We start from the raw sequence: 16,327 nt of genomic DNA, 5'->3' as shown, positions 1-16,327 counted from the left end.
CCGCACGTGCCAGAGTGGTTTCTGACGGGTCCGAGACGTCGTGACAATATTAATAATTTTATTTAAAATATATTTAAAAATACATATTAGCTATTATAATTCAATTATGGATTGAACAAGAACTATTTATTAATTTAAATTAAATTAAACTAATTAAAATTTAAAATTTTAATTAATAATGATTATTTTTAACATAATTTAATACGATAATAATATGTTATAAATATAATTAATAACAAGATCATTATTAATTAAAAATAATAAACATATATTATTTTTTAATAGTAAATATTTAAATTTTAATTATAAATAATTAAAATAATTATTAATAAAATTTTTGTGATCGTAGAATACCCTTAAAATTGAAAGGGAAGTTTTATAAGACAACTATAAGACCAGCTATGCTATATGGATCGGAATGTTGGGTGATGAAAAAACATAATATCCAAAAAGTAAAGGTTGCTAAGATGAGAATGCTGAGATGGATGAGTGGTGTAATATTGAAAGATAAATTAAGGAATGAACATATTCATGGTACTTAGGTGTAGCTCATATAGAAGATAAGATAAGGAGGGGACGACTCAGATGGTATGAGTACTTGCAACATAGGCCACATAGTACACCTTTGAGGAAAAGTGACTTAGTTACTATGGCGGGCAGTAGAAGGGGTAGGGATAGATCTAAAATAACTTGAGAGGAGATAGTGAGTAAGGATTTAATATTTTTGAATCTATCAAAAGAAATGGTCCATGATTGCATAAATTGACGGAAAAGGATTCATATAGCCGACCCCACTAAGTGGGACAAAGGTTTGGTTTTGTTGTTATTAATGAAAATTTTAATTAAAAAACTAATATTTGTAATTTAAAATATGTTTAAAAATACTCATACAGTACCTTATAGTAAAATAAGTATCCAAACACTACTTATTTTAAATACAACCAAACACCACTTATAAGTTTAAACATTTTCCAATTCAACATTTATTATCAATACTTAATAAATTTAGTATTTTTTTTAAAAGCACTTATTTATAAGTGCTTCAAACAACCCTTAAAGTGGTTCTAAAATTGGGGCTAAGCCTTTGAACTATATTTTTATTTACAAAATACCTCTTCACTAACAAAAACTATTAAACCCAATGAAATTGGTCATCTGCATGATATTTGATAGTTGTTAGGACAAAATTACCTTAATATGTCAATTTGTGTTAAATTTGGTGAAAGGCGGTTTTCTCTGTTGATACTTGTTTATTACAAGGATTACAAGGGTATATATATATATATGAGAGAATTGAAAAAATGGAAAGTGTATATTTCTCTAAATGGAGTGTATATTTCTCTAATACTTCCCCTCAAGTTGGAGCATGGAGATCCGTAATGCCCAACTTGCATGATAAGTCTTGGAAATGTTCACTACCCAAAGTTTTGGTAAAGATATCGACAAATTGATAGTGGGTAGGAATATGCTTAGTGAAGAAGAGGCCAGCCCGTAACTTTTCACGAATAATATGATAATCGATTTCTATATGTTTGGTACATTCGTAGAAAATAGGATTTTGGGGAATGTGAAGAGCCGCTTGGTTGTCACAATATAAGAGCATAGGCTAGGAATGCAGTATGCCAAGATCATTTAAAAGAGTTTTGAGCCATGTAAGTTCACATGTAGTGGAAGCAAGTGCCCGGTAATCAGGTTCGGCGGAGGAGAGAGAGAGATTGCAGTTTGTTTCTTAGTGCGTCAGGAAATTGGACTAGTGCCTAGCTGAATAAAAAAAAACTTGTGGTGGAGCGGCGAGTGAGGGGACAACTAGCCCAATTCGAATCAGAATAGGCTGAGACTTGAAGAGTATTTGGCAGTAGGAAAAAATAAGCCTTATCCTAGAGATGCCTTAATGTATTGAAGAACATATACAACAACATCATAATGTGGTTGTCTGGGCTGGTGCATAAATTGACTGAGAATATTGATTGGAAATACAATGTCGGGATGAGTGATGATGAGATATATCAAACGCCCAACGAGTCACCAAAACGGGCTTGGATCGGAGAGAAGATCACCATCAGTATTATTGAGTTTCAGATTTTGTTCCATGGGAAAGTCGGCAAGACGAGTACCAAGATGACCGCTATTAGTGAGAATGTCAAGAGCATATTTTCGTTGATTAAGAAATATGCCAGTGGGAGAGCAAGCAACATCGAGGCCAAGGAAATATTTCAATTTGCCAAAATCCTTTAGTTTGATTTATGAGCGAGCATGACTTTGAAAGTGCTAATATCAGAGAGATCATTGCCTACTATGAGAATGTCATCAACATAAACAAGTATGAGAGTAAAAGTCTGACCCCGAGAGTGAGTGAAAAGAGAGTGATCGACCTAAGATTGGGTGAAGCCCTTAGCAAGTAAAATAGAAGATAATTTAAAGAACCAATTGCAAGAGGCTTGCTTAAGGTCATTAAGGGATTTATGAAGACGACAAACACGAGTCTCCCCCTGTTTGCAATAAGCCGGTGAATGGATCATATAAACCTCCTCATCGAGGTCACCATGAAGAAAAGTGTTGTTGATATCCAATTGAAGGAGATGCCAATTCTGAGCGGCAACCACTGCAAGAACACATCTAATAGTGATGAGTTTAGCAATAGGAGCAAAAGTGTCATGATTGTAATAACCCAAGAAAAAAAAAAGAATAATAATAATAATAGTTAGTATTAAAAAAGAAAGTGTTTCTCTGTTAGGATCCTTGATTCCATGTTTGATTCCTAAGAAAGACCTTGTCTAAGCAAGTGCTCAGAGACCATTGCGGCTCAGTCGCTCCCTGGAGGTCGGCCTGGTCAAAATGGAATTTCATAGGATAAACAGGATAGACACTGTTCGTACACATAAATAAGTATATAAACATAAAATAGTGTTTTGACAGACATAATTTGTAGAAATACATAATAAGATGATAATAATATAGGTATCATATATGGGGCCCACAAGACTATGTGGGGTCCACATGAGTCCCGGAGCCACAAGACACTGTTTATATACGTAAATAAGTATATAAAATAATGTTTTAACTGATATAATTTGAAGAAATATATGATAAAATAATAATAATATAGGTATCCTATGCGGGGCCCACAAGACTGTGTGGGGCCCACATGAGTCCCGAAGCCGTATGGAGGTTTACACAAGTCTCAAAGTTATGTAGGATGCATAAAATCGTATAAGAGTTATTTAAGTTACGTAGGATCCATTCGGGTCTCGAAGTTGTGTGGGGCTCACAAGACCATGTGGGGCCCACATGAGTTTTCAAAATTTAAATTTAATTCTTGTTCAAAAATAAATAATAAAATAAATAAATACTAAAAGTAATTTAAAATTAATAACAATGATAATAATAATGATAATAATGATTAGGAAAAAAAAATAATAAAATAATAAAATAATTAATTAAGTAATTGATTAATTAATTAGGTAAGTAATTAATTAAAAAATTATTTAGTGGGATTGGTGGCAAGCACTCCCACATGGCCTCCATCCCTATCCCATACACAACCCATACCTTGCCCATTCTTTAATTTTTAATAATTATAATTTCACCAATCTCCCCACACTTTTACAAATTCCATTTCTTCCCCAAAATTTTCCTATAAATAGGGAGCTCTCAACCTTCATTTTTCACAACAATTTTCCAAGGAAGAGAAGGATTAGTGAGTGAAAGAATTTGTGGTGGAGAGAGAATTTTTGAATAAATTCTCAATCACCCACTTTTTCCAATCTCATTTCTTAAAGATAATTATTGTGTTCGTAGCATACGGTAAAAGAAGAAGGTAAGTAAATTTTGATTATGTTAGTTTCTTTTTATTTTAAATTCATACCCGAGCTTATTTTGTACGTAAATTTTAATTATGTTACTTAGTTCCACAAAATTTCCATGAGTTTATTTTTACGCATATTTAATTATACCAGTTCTATCTTTAATATACTTGCATCTATTTTTGGGTTAAGAAATGTTCCAATCCCTTCGGGTAAATTTTCAGCATTTCTTTCTATTCAAAAATAAAATTATATATATTTTTAACACAAAAATTGTGTGGCATGAGTTTATTTCTATGTTACATTTTTTATGTAAATATGAGTAAAGATGAGATTTTCACGATATTATTTTAAATTGCATAAATTATAATAAGATGATTTTCAAACCCCTTATGGCAACGAAAGTTCAAAGTTACAGATGCTCGGTACCGCAGCTTAAAGTTTATACGGATCAGAGTGGACCCACACTGTTTACAGAGTGGTTATTTATGTTAGTGGATTTCTCCTGAGTGCACTCCTGGTTCCGGACCAGGACTTAATAAGGAAAATCTCACTTAAAGTTTACGTACGTTGATTTAGTTTGGTCGGCCAGCCAGCTAAGTCCAGTCTTCGGACCGCACAACCCAGTCATGGGGGTAAACATGACTTACGGCAAACAGGCCTAAGGGTGGGTTTTTACAATATATGTTTATACATATTTAATTACGTGTACAAAGTTACTGATAATTTGAAGGAAAAGTGTAAGTTTACGTGAAAAGGATCATTTTGGTGCTTATATGACGATCTAAGGAAAACGTATAAGGAAAAGTATATGTATGTTTATCATTAAATATTTTTACAGTTTTAAAGTTAAAAGTTTAATTTAGCAGTTATAGTATATGATTTTGAAATTGATGACAAAAGTTTTATGCAGAAATTTTTTAATTTATGTTTATTCTAAAAGCAGTCTTGAAGTTATAGTATTCATTATTGTTTTATGAAATTCTTTAAAAAACTCATTTTGGCCACACACTAATAATAATCTTATTTACTTACTGAGCGTCGTCTCACCCCAATCATATTTTATTTCAGATAACTCTGAAGGACATGTCGGGAATCAGGCTTAGCAAGCATGCGGGTGGGGATTAGAAAAATAAAGATTGATTAGAAATATTAGTATGGTTTCAGATATTTATGTTTGTGTAATTTTCCTTCTTTTGAAAACTATGATTGTAATATGGATAATTAGCGCTTTGGTTTAATAAAAGTTGAGTTTATTTTTACTTCCGCTGTAAATCAGTAGTAAAAAGTTAATATCCCAGGCCCCCCGGGGTCAGGGTGTTACAATGATAATCCAAACCCTTTACCTGAGTGTAGCCCTTGGCCACCCAGCGAGCTTTGTGTCGCTCTATGGATCCATCGGCCCGAAGTTTTGTTTTGAACACCCATTTATAGCCAATTGGTTTTTTTCCAAGTGGAAGGTGTTGAAGAAACCATGTATTATTGGTTTCTAAGGCTTAGATTTCACAAGCCAAGCCATCACGCCAATGGGAGTGTAGTACAACCTGAGAATATAAGGTGGGTTCGAGATATTGGGACATGACAGAAAGAAAAGCCAAATGTTGATTAGAGAAACGATAATAAGATAAAAAAAAGGAGAGACAATGAACCGTACCCAAGGGATATCTTGAAACCTGTGAAACCGTGAAGGATTGTGGTAAAGTAGCGCATATATAATCAACCAAGTAAGAGGGATGTGTGACAACTCGTTTGGGCCATGAAAAAGTGGGTGGAGGGGGTGGTGGGGAAACGGGTGAGGGTAAGGGTGTTGATGAGGAAGGAGGGAGAGATGAGGGGCTAGGGGTAGGTGTGGATGGTTGGGTAGGTAAAGGCTAGGAAGGGTGTATATCAGGAATAGGAAGGGGAAGGACTGGAGAGGATGTAGGAGTTGGAGGTATGAGATGATAGGGAAAAACATTTTCTTCAAAAGTGACACCATGGGAGATGAAAATTTTTTTGTTTTCAAGATTATATACACGATAAGCCTTATGATGAACAGGATAACCTAATAAAAAACATCGAATAACATGAGGAGAGAAATCATCGTGATGTTGGCGAGCGGTTTGGGCATGGCACAAGCACTTAAACACTCGCAAGTGTGTATATGATGGTGGTTTCTGAAAAAGAAGTTCATAAGGGGACTTATGATTGAGGCTGGGTGAAGGAGTGCGGTTAATTAAATAAGTAGTTGTGAGAATGCATTCACCCCAAAAAGAGATGAGAAGATTAGTTTGAAAATGTAAAACACCGAGCCACATTAAGAAGATGATGATGTTTATGCTCGACAACACCATTCTGTTAAGGTGTATCCACACATGTGCACTTGTGAAAAATGCCTTGATCATGGAAAAAAGTTTGAAGTGGAGTGAATAGAACTTCTCTACCATTATCAGTGCACACATGCTTAATGGTGCAATTGAACTGATTTTTAACCATGGCGTAAAAATTCTTAAGGCAAGAGAAAGTGTTATATTTCATGCGCATAAGATAGACCCATGTAGCATGTGAGTAGTCATCCAAGATTGTTAAAAAATAATGTGCACCATAAAGTGAAGCTGTAGGATAACCACTCCATATATCACAATAAATCCAATTCAAAAAAATGTGCTCTTATTTGTATGCAAAGAAAAAGGGAAACGAGTGTGTTTTACTCTAACACAAACATCACAAGGCAAATGAGAAGAAGAAATATTTAAGGTTTTCGAAATGCATGAGATAGAATGGTGACCAAGACATCAATGCCAAAGAGAAGTGTCAGGAACATGCTGAGAATGGAAAATTGAGGTGGAGGGAGGTTTATAATGGTAAAGTTCATCTCGTACTTCACACGTTCCAATCAGCCTCCTCGTTGATAGGTCCTGAAAAGCACAAAAGATAGGAAAAAATATAGCGAAACAATTGAGATCAGTGGTAAGTTTGTTGATGGACAATAAATTAAATTTAAATGAAGGCACAAAAAGAACATTAGAAAGAGAGAAATTAGGAGAAAACCGCATAGTGCCAGTATGAGTTACAGGAACAATGTCACCATTTGGAAGCTTAATGGGGCATGACTGGTTGAGAAGTTTTATATTATCAAGAGAAGACAAATTGGAAGTTATATGATCGAAGGCACCTGAATCAACAATCTATTCATTATTAGAAAAAGAAGCAGAATGACAAGAGGCAAGGTTACCAGCAAAATTGGTAGAGTTGGTGTTCAAAGGCGATAGAAGATCCAAGAGTTGACGGTATTGTTCGCTGGTGAGACCAGGGACAACTATCACAAAAGAAGTTGAAGAACTTATGACAATATTTGCAACCATTGAAGAACCAGATGTGATGTTGGACATAATGTCAGATTAGTTCAGATGAATCAAACTGCTGAATTGGGTCAGATCCGATATCTACGATGGCCAAAAAAAGATAAATCGTCGATTTGATAACCTCATCGTAAGAACTGAAAGGCAAGTTCAGCGATTGCATAATCTAAGAATGCTGGAGAGCAGATACGACTCCAGAGGCTGGAGACTACCCAGAAGTCGCTGGAGACTGAGATGAACTGAGACACCTGGAGGAGATGATCGGAATGACGATGCCGGCGATTACTGCGCAAGAGAGCTGAGAAAGAATTGTGGAAAGATGCCAGAAAAAAACAAAGATGTAGCCAAGAGAGGACCACGTGCATGAAAGTTGAAACAAAGCTCCAAAGAAGCGGCTGCAAGCACCAGCGATACTGGAGAATACTAGCCGAGAAGACAAAAAAAATGTGAACCAGAGAGCGCCGAAAATGCACCAGTTGGGACGGAGAACTGACACCGAACCAAACTGAACATGAACACGGGAGATGCACCAGCCGAAGACTACTGTTGGAGAAGGCGGGAGAACCAAACAGAGATGTTGAGAAATCGCAAGACAACAGGAAAGGAAGCTAGACCTGGTTGTCTTCAATGCACTTATCACTGCATGTGGTTAATCAGGAGTAGTTGATCGCGCTTTTGATGTGTTGGCAAAAATGAAGGCCGAGACACAACATATAGAACCTGATCATATAACTATTGGTGCTTTGATAAAGGCTTGCTTGAATGCTGGTCAATGGATTGTTATAGGTTGATCGGGCACGATAAGTATACAAGATGATTCATTAATACAAAATCAAGGGCACTCTATAAGTTTACAAGATTTTCAGAAAAAATGGACACACTGGAGAACTACCGGAGAAGATGAACAACGCTGAGAATTGAGAACAAATGAGAGACTGAGAGAGACGAGCCAATGGTGTAAACGCTGCTACTGCTTTCGCTAGCGACGAAGATGACGAGTGAAGGTTAAGAGTTGACGAGAGACTGCCGAAAAGGTTAATCAGCCAAGGATGAGCGGAGACGAATGAGTTGGAGCGAAAAACTGAGAGCCGAGAACTTGAGAGCCGCCAGAGAGGGAGGGAGAGATGCCGACAATGAAGAGCCAAGAGATTGAGATGTCGTCAGGAGCTATTGCTGCTCTTCACCAGAGAAGACGTCGTTGGGGTGATGACGGCTGTTGGGAAGCAGGGTTGGGTCAGCGGCAGAGAGAGATGGATTTCCAGAGAAGTATGTTGCCCACTTCTATTTGTTGTAGAGAGACGGAAGGCAAGTCTCTATTTGCGTCATCGTTGTCTGTTGTTGCTGAAGAGTGCTGCGGTTTAGAGAGAGAGAGAGGGAGAGCTGTCTTGCCATGGATGAGTGATGGTTGTGAGGCTATGAGGGAGAAGAAAGTGTGCGTGGAGACTGGTGTGGCTGTTATTGCTGTTGTTATGGCTGTTTGAAGATGGTAACAGTGATGGGTTTGTAGGGAATGATATAGCCGAAGATGGAGGGCTTGAGTGGACGACGGCAGCGGTGGAAAAGAAGGTGAAAAAAAAATTAGGTTAAGAAAACTTAGAGCTCTGATACCATGTTAAATTTGGAGAAAGGCAATTTTCTCTGTTGATACTTGTTTATTACAAGGATTACAAGGGTATATATATATAAGAGAATTGTAAAACTGAAAAGTGTATATTTCTCTAAATGGAAAGTGTATATTTCTCTAATAATTAGCAAATAAAATGTTTTGTGTCACTTTTCAAATGAGCTCAAAATTTGGTAGATAGACAATTATACATCAATCTTACAACTAAATTTAAAAATGGGAGTAGATGTTAAGAGTAAGAAAATATTGAGTATGAACTATGTACCAACGTCCTTGTTGGTACCATATGACCAACTGCAATGAAATAGTAACAATAATATTTCTCAAATTGAAAATGACAATTACATGCAATAAATAACAACAACAACAACAACAACAATAACAAAACCAAGTCTTAGTCCCACTACGTGGGATCGGCTATACGAATCATTTTCCGCCAATTTATGCAATAAATGAATACTAATTGGGACAATGATGTGGTATCCAACTTATATCCAATATTTTATTGTAAAAACACTTGTAATTACAAATTGTATCCATGAATTTAATTTATTTAAGAAAAAATAACATAAACCCCCCCCCCTATGAATTGATAAAAAAAATACTTTAGAACCCTGTGATTTTATTGTGATCATAGAACACCCTTGTAATTTTCAAAAAATAAGAAAATTTATAACTTTGTTAGTTTTTTTTTGGAGGAAAATCAATCCATAAGATACATATGATATATTTTGGACAAAAATACCCTTGAATGAGTATTTTTCATGTAACGCAAAGTGTGAACTTTCGCAAATTAATTCCTATATATTTGAGTGTATCCATCAATATCCACCGCAATCATTCTTTTGGACTACATAATTTGAAACTATGATGCATATGAAGAATTGTGATCATTTATTTACATTTTTTGAATTTATATGAAAATATTTTAATCTTTGAAGATAAAGTTAAAATTCTTTCAATTTTTTTAAATAAAGTTACTGCTACTTGGTCTAATTTTATATTTGAAGAGTTGCAATATAATATTTATGCTTGATCAAAATTTTATAATCCCAATCTTCAACCTAGGAAATTCAACACAAAACATCCAATACAAAACCCAAAATAAGATCAATATAAAATCTTAACAAAGACAATAAATATGAAAGAGACAATATAAATGATAGAAAAATAAAATTGATCTTACTTATTATGAACTTTCAATACAATGTTTTATGATACAACCTTGATGCAATGTGGTCTCTTTGATAAAATTATAATGCAATCAAGATGGGATTACAATAATGGTCAAGGTGAAATTCCAGTATTGAGAAAATGGGGAATACAAGAGAGTTGAGGAAACTAATTTAAAGTGTTGAGGTCTTCTCAAGTTGATCTGCCCTCCTTGTCTGTCACTTCTCCTTTTATAGCTGTGAACTCTTCATATGTTGAAATCGCAACCATTCTTTTTACATTATTCTTTTAATCCTAGCCGTTCTTTTCTTTCTTGCTTTAAATCTTATCGAAGCATCTATCAAGCATCTTTTACTTTATGTCTTGTCAAAGCATATTTACAAGTTGGCAAATTGCCGCCTTGTGCTCATGACATTAATCATGAAGAAAATTATCTTCATTGTCTTGAAGATAATTTGTCATGCCACGAACCCGCCAAGTGGGCCTAGGGTGTGATGTGATCCAATCACCTGTATCTGATACTATAACCTCAATCACGCAGTGAAAAAAAATAAAAATAAACATCCTTAATAATATACTAGAGTATTATATAAACATCCCAAAATAGTATTTCCTAACATCCAGTATCCATATATATATATATATATATTAGAAAGACTAAAAACATAAGCCAAAAATACAACCAAAATCTATACCTTCTCACAAAAATACTATGCCAACAAACCCAACCCTGAGCTCGTTAAGCTCGATCATGCGGAGGTCCTGAAAAAAAGATGAAGTTCATATCGGGTGAGTTACATCTCAATAAGATGGAATAGATTAATACTAGTATGTGACTATTATGAGGTTAAGTGTACAAAATATAATCATCATTTAAAAATTAATCCACAATTATGAAATCATTCTCCATCCCTACTCACACACATGCAACATATTTTATTAATGAGAGTTTCCAAGGATTGAGGTGATTACCCGCCCATACAAGAAGCACCCCTTTGCTTTGATACCTCATATAGCCTAGTATGGCTACATCTGATATTAATCAGGGCACTCGTCTTTCTCAACAAGCTATCAGGTGCATAGTTTGTCTCGTATTCACACACATTCACACAATTATTTATCAGCGAAGGTTCCCGAGGATAGGGAAGATTACCCGCTCATACAAGTAACTTTCCTCTACCCTAATATGTTATGCAGCCCAGTATGACTACATCTGATATTAATTAGGGCACTCGTCTTTCTCAGCAAACCCTCAGGAGGAGAGTATCCTTCGCCCCAAATTCATATAATACTACAATATATAATACATTTATTACTTTACTCTGTGTCTGTTATCTCTATATTATTCATCTTTTCAAGTTCTTAGTTTTCACATCACATAAATCTCACTTTCACATTTCACATTCACATTTCACTTTCTCTGTATTCCCGTCTGCATTCATATATTCTGTTTTCATTTTATTCACTGGTTAAATTAACAATTATGCAAGTAGAACTTACTACCAAATGGATAACACACTGTCATGCTTTCCCCCATGATGGGTTGTGCGGCCCGAAGGCTGGACTTAACCCTGGTCAGCCCACTAGAGTCAAATAAGAAAAACAACCTCTTCAGTTTGTTAGTTAGATTGGCTTTCCCACACTAGTCCGAACTCCAAGGGGAACTCTACCCTACATAGCACAATTGACCATCCCGTCTCCACACTCTCCATGAGACGTGTGGGTGCACTAACTCTTCAGAAATCACGCGCAACATTACTGTGCATAGCACAAAGCCACAATCCATCGGAGTTCTCAAACCATAACTTGCAATTTAACATTCACATTCAACTCTGATCTAACAATCACACATAATAAATATTCTCAACGCATTTCAGTATTTCCAACATCTGATAAATATATATATCATAATTCATCGCAATATATTCTTTTTACTCATGCCACATGATTCAGAATAATACACATATTTATACATTTACTAAAAATACGCCAACCCACATTCATCATTCACATTACTGAAAATACACATTTAATTATCTCCACAATTATCCAAAAAATTCATTACTTTCATCATTCCATTTTCGCAAATAATAATTAATAACACAACTTTTGGCTCAAAATCACAATTCAAACGGTTGACTTTTCTAAAATTCGCATAATAAACATATACCTACACATATTATTTTTTTTTTTAAGTTTAACTATTAAATTTACAAAATTACTGGCTTAATCTAATCTCCTTACCTAGTTTCCAGAAACTACGCCTGTAGGGATCCCGAAATTATACCCGCGACACTCACCCGAACCTTGAATTCATAAATCCTAGTTTATCAAATCAACTCCAAATAAAATACTATTTTAACATTTCTTAGGTCCATAAACTCCAAATAAATAATTAAATTACCAAAATAGTCAAATTTGCTTAATTTCCTAAATCTTACCCTAACCTTGGAGTGGTGCCTGGAAAGCCCAATTCAAAAATCCGCTCTACTAGACTTGTAGAGAAACGCTTCTAGAACTACGTGGTGGTTTCAGATCGTCAGTTAGACTGAAGATTTGAGATAAATTGAGGAGAGAGAGAGGGGGTTTACCTTACCCCAAGAGTGATGCCTATAATGCTCCTATGAAAAATTCACTCCAATAGGAATGTCGATGGTGGAGAATGAAACCCAGTGGTATTTTCCATTTTCCGATCGGTCAAGAATTTCTCGGTTCACTACATAGTTTGTATCAGAGGCATTTTCTTCACTGGAACAAGTAGACATGATTTCATTTAGTATCTGGATTATTTCTCCTTTGATTCAGCAGCAATGAGCTTTGCTTGCATTTGGGCTTTTGTCATAAAAAAAAAAAAAACTTTTGCATGGTCATGGGACTTGTTAAACTATGGATTTTGTTCTAACCGTCTTAAAATGACAAGCTTTGTCAAATTGCTTAAATTCATACCATCCACCATCTAATTTTTCACTTGTCTTCCAAAATGTGGGACTTTGTGTTGTCCGATAATTTTGTCTTGAATAGCATATTCCATCATAACAACCTATGCATGTTAAACCAAAAATTTGTAAAATATGAATAATGTTGGAAACTCTAACCAATGGTCCGAAGGATTGATATTGTCACTCAAAAACTTGAAACTTTTTTGAAGTTGTAGATGGAAGAAGTTTGTAGATGGTCCAAATTTATCCCACCATCCATGGAACCAATGAGGGACTTCAATTGTTATATTTTTGTCAAAATACATAATCCATAAAAGGGAATATCCTAATTTTGTAGATACAAAATTTTTGTCCAAACATCTCTATAATCCCAATAATTGAATTCAGAAAGAGAAAATGGTCTTAAGAATTTCTTTATCATGTTAGGGTTACTTCCCTATTGTTTTAAGGACAGGGTATGATTAATTTTCATTTTTATGAAAGCTAACTTTGTCAGATTATGTTTGTCAAGGATCTGACTCTATATCAACTAAGATGAATTCATATAAATTTTGTCATTTTTTAACATCCTTAAGAAGTCGAGGGAGTTCTTTGTCAATGATTTTGTCTACAATTCTTCTAGGATTATCAAGAAATTATGGTGTAATATATTATGGTTCAAGAACTAAAAATTTGTCAAAATATGGTTTTATCAAGTAGGGAGAATGTTCTTTGAGTGTATTCATTTGTTTGTGTATTGGAGCATGGAAAAATTTGAATAAAATGTCTTTATTTTCAAAATTTGTCTTAATTCCTTCTTGTGCTATTTGGAGTGGTGTGAGAAGGTATAAGAATGGTAATCTTAAGATTATAGGATATGAGATTGTCTTAACTAAAATAAAACTTGTATTAAAACATACTCCTTCATTGCAAAATCTTGCTATTGGTATTTTGTAATTTATTTGGAGCTTTTGTTATTTTATCCGTACATTGTTTCAGTGGTTTTTTCAAAATATTTGGTCGAGATCAATACTTTTCTTATACAATTTGAGCCTTTTCCTCAGTCTATTAAAGCAATGAATTTGTTGGAGAAATTAGATCCAATTATGATTTTGACTTCACAATACTATTTTTGGATTACTATTTTATCCATAAGATTTAAATATTCTTCCTTTCCTTCTTCCTTTTCTCTAGATTCTTCTTCTTCCTTTTCTTCTTTGATTGCAAATTCTTTTGCATTCTTCTTGTTCCATAATGCTTTTTCTAATGACTCTGATTCACTGCAAAGTGCCACTATTAATTTGTCCTTTGTTTCTTGTTCTATATCAAGAAGATTTATTTTTTATTTTAATCTACATTTATTGGTGTAATATCCTTTTTCTCCACAAATATAACATTTTTCCTTTTTATTGAATTTTTTGGATTTTCTTTTGTAACCGCTTGGTTCTTTTTTCTTATCCTTTGTCATATACTTCTTATGTTTTTTGTAGTAATTTCTTCCAGGAAATTTGTATTTTTTAACTATTTTCTTTTTCCCTAATACAAGTGGTCTAAGTATCTTGAATCCAAATTGTCCACATCAATTTCCTAATTCCTTTTTATATGTCATTTTTTTTGTTTTTTAGTTAATTATTTAGTCTTAAATCATTACAAAGTTCTAACCCTATCATATTTATAACATGTATTATTTCTCTATATGTCCATTCTTATAAGTTTAATTGTATATATTAGTTTCCACTAATTCCTTTATAATTATCGCGACGTTCCGGACCCGATCACGGAGAACCGACTCTCCGACGAAAAATGGGTTCAGTTGCGAACTGGGAAAAATGGGATGTGTGATTTTGAAAAAGATTTTTTCGTGGAAAAGCAATATGTGATGAAGTTGCTACTAACATTTTGAAGTGCGGTTAGAACACTTATTGCTACCTCGTTAGGAGTAGAATCGGTATGCGTTACCAGAGTCGGGTTCGGGAGTACGATTACGCGAAGGGAAAATATTAGCACCCACTACGTGCCCGTTCTTACGAACTGTACCAGATTAATCGAAAATTATACCCAAAATAAATCTAATAAGCCTGTCAAAACTACTCCCTTTCAAAAATCAGAAGAATGAAAATACTATATAGGTATTCCCTTAGAACCGGGGCAATCCAATACTTCGAAGAGTTTATGCCCTTGGTTGCAATCATCGGGAAAGAAAATCAAGAAAATAGTTTATAAAAATACACTCTTGGGAGTTTAGAAATCTGTAAGTTTTTCTAAGTAGGAAAATATTATTCCGAAAGGTTTTTGAAGTTTTTTTGGGATAAAAATGATTTTTTTAAAAATATTTTGTGATTTTTCCAAGGTATGAAAACATTTTTTGTGATTTTTCAATATTTTTCTCGAACTTTAAAAATAACACAAATAAAATCAATGGAAATTAAAGCATGAAAATATTTTTGAGAATTTCTGAGAATTTTTATGATTTTTTTGTGAATTTTCTGAATATCTAAATAATAATAAAGTGAAATGGAAAAAACCGATGTGAATCTGTTCGGGGGATAATGAACTAGTCAAACGTTGACCGTGTTTAAGGTCTTGGTCAAGACTAATATGCCACGTGGCGACTTTTGGAGTGGCTGGACAAAAAGGGTAAGGATAATGGAGATGGATGATCTTGGCCGTTCCTTAGTGACGGAGATCCAATGGCCGAGCAAGACCGCCTTCTAAGCGTGTGGAAAAAGAGAGCGCCACGTGTCGCTTTTGTGTGGTGCAGGCATACTTAAAACAATTTTGTTTTTTTATTTGTCTCTGTTTTTTTTTCTTTTCTTTCCTATCTCTTTCTTCCTCCTTTTTTTATTTTTTATTTTTTATTTTTTTTTTTAATTTTTTGAATATCGCCATGTGTCCACAACCGTCAACGACGTCCGTTTTACGGACCGCCGCACCGGTCATGACTAATCCCACGCCCTGTAGCGGTGGCCCCACACACACCACAGAGGAGTTAATTCAGGAGCCCGCCGCCGGAATCGAACCCGGGAGGCATTTCTGCTAACCGTCAAGCGGCACTTCCGGAATTCGCCCTTGCCAACTGAGCTACGCCTTGGGGGCACTCTTTCTTCCTCCTTGCTTGCATAGTTGCTTCTCTTTTGATCCTGGCCTTCTCTTCCTCCTCCCGCTTCTTCTCGTATAAGTCTCTCAAACTGTTGGACCTGCTCTTCCTGTCGTTCTTGTCCTTACTCATCGTCCTAGCATCTCTTACACTTTATGGTGCGACAGTGTGTATCAGAGCAAAGTTGCTGTGCTGTGACGTTGCGGTGTGTGTACGTGAGAATTGTGTAGCTGTGAGGTTCGTGTTGTGGCTATGAGAACGGTGTGCTGCGTTTGTATGTGCTCTTCATTTACTTCCACTTTAATTTCTTTCCCTTTACTCTCCTCTCTGTTCCTCTCAATTGCATCTTCATAACTTTGCTTGTGTTTGCT

This window comes from Malania oleifera, chromosome 12 (genome assembly GCF_029873635.1).
Source record: "Malania oleifera isolate guangnan ecotype guangnan chromosome 12, ASM2987363v1, whole genome shotgun sequence".
Lineage (NCBI taxonomy): Eukaryota > Viridiplantae > Streptophyta > Magnoliopsida > Santalales > Ximeniaceae > Malania > Malania oleifera.
The sequence above is the reverse complement of the archived record's forward strand: the minus strand, read 5'-3'. Positions refer to the sequence as shown.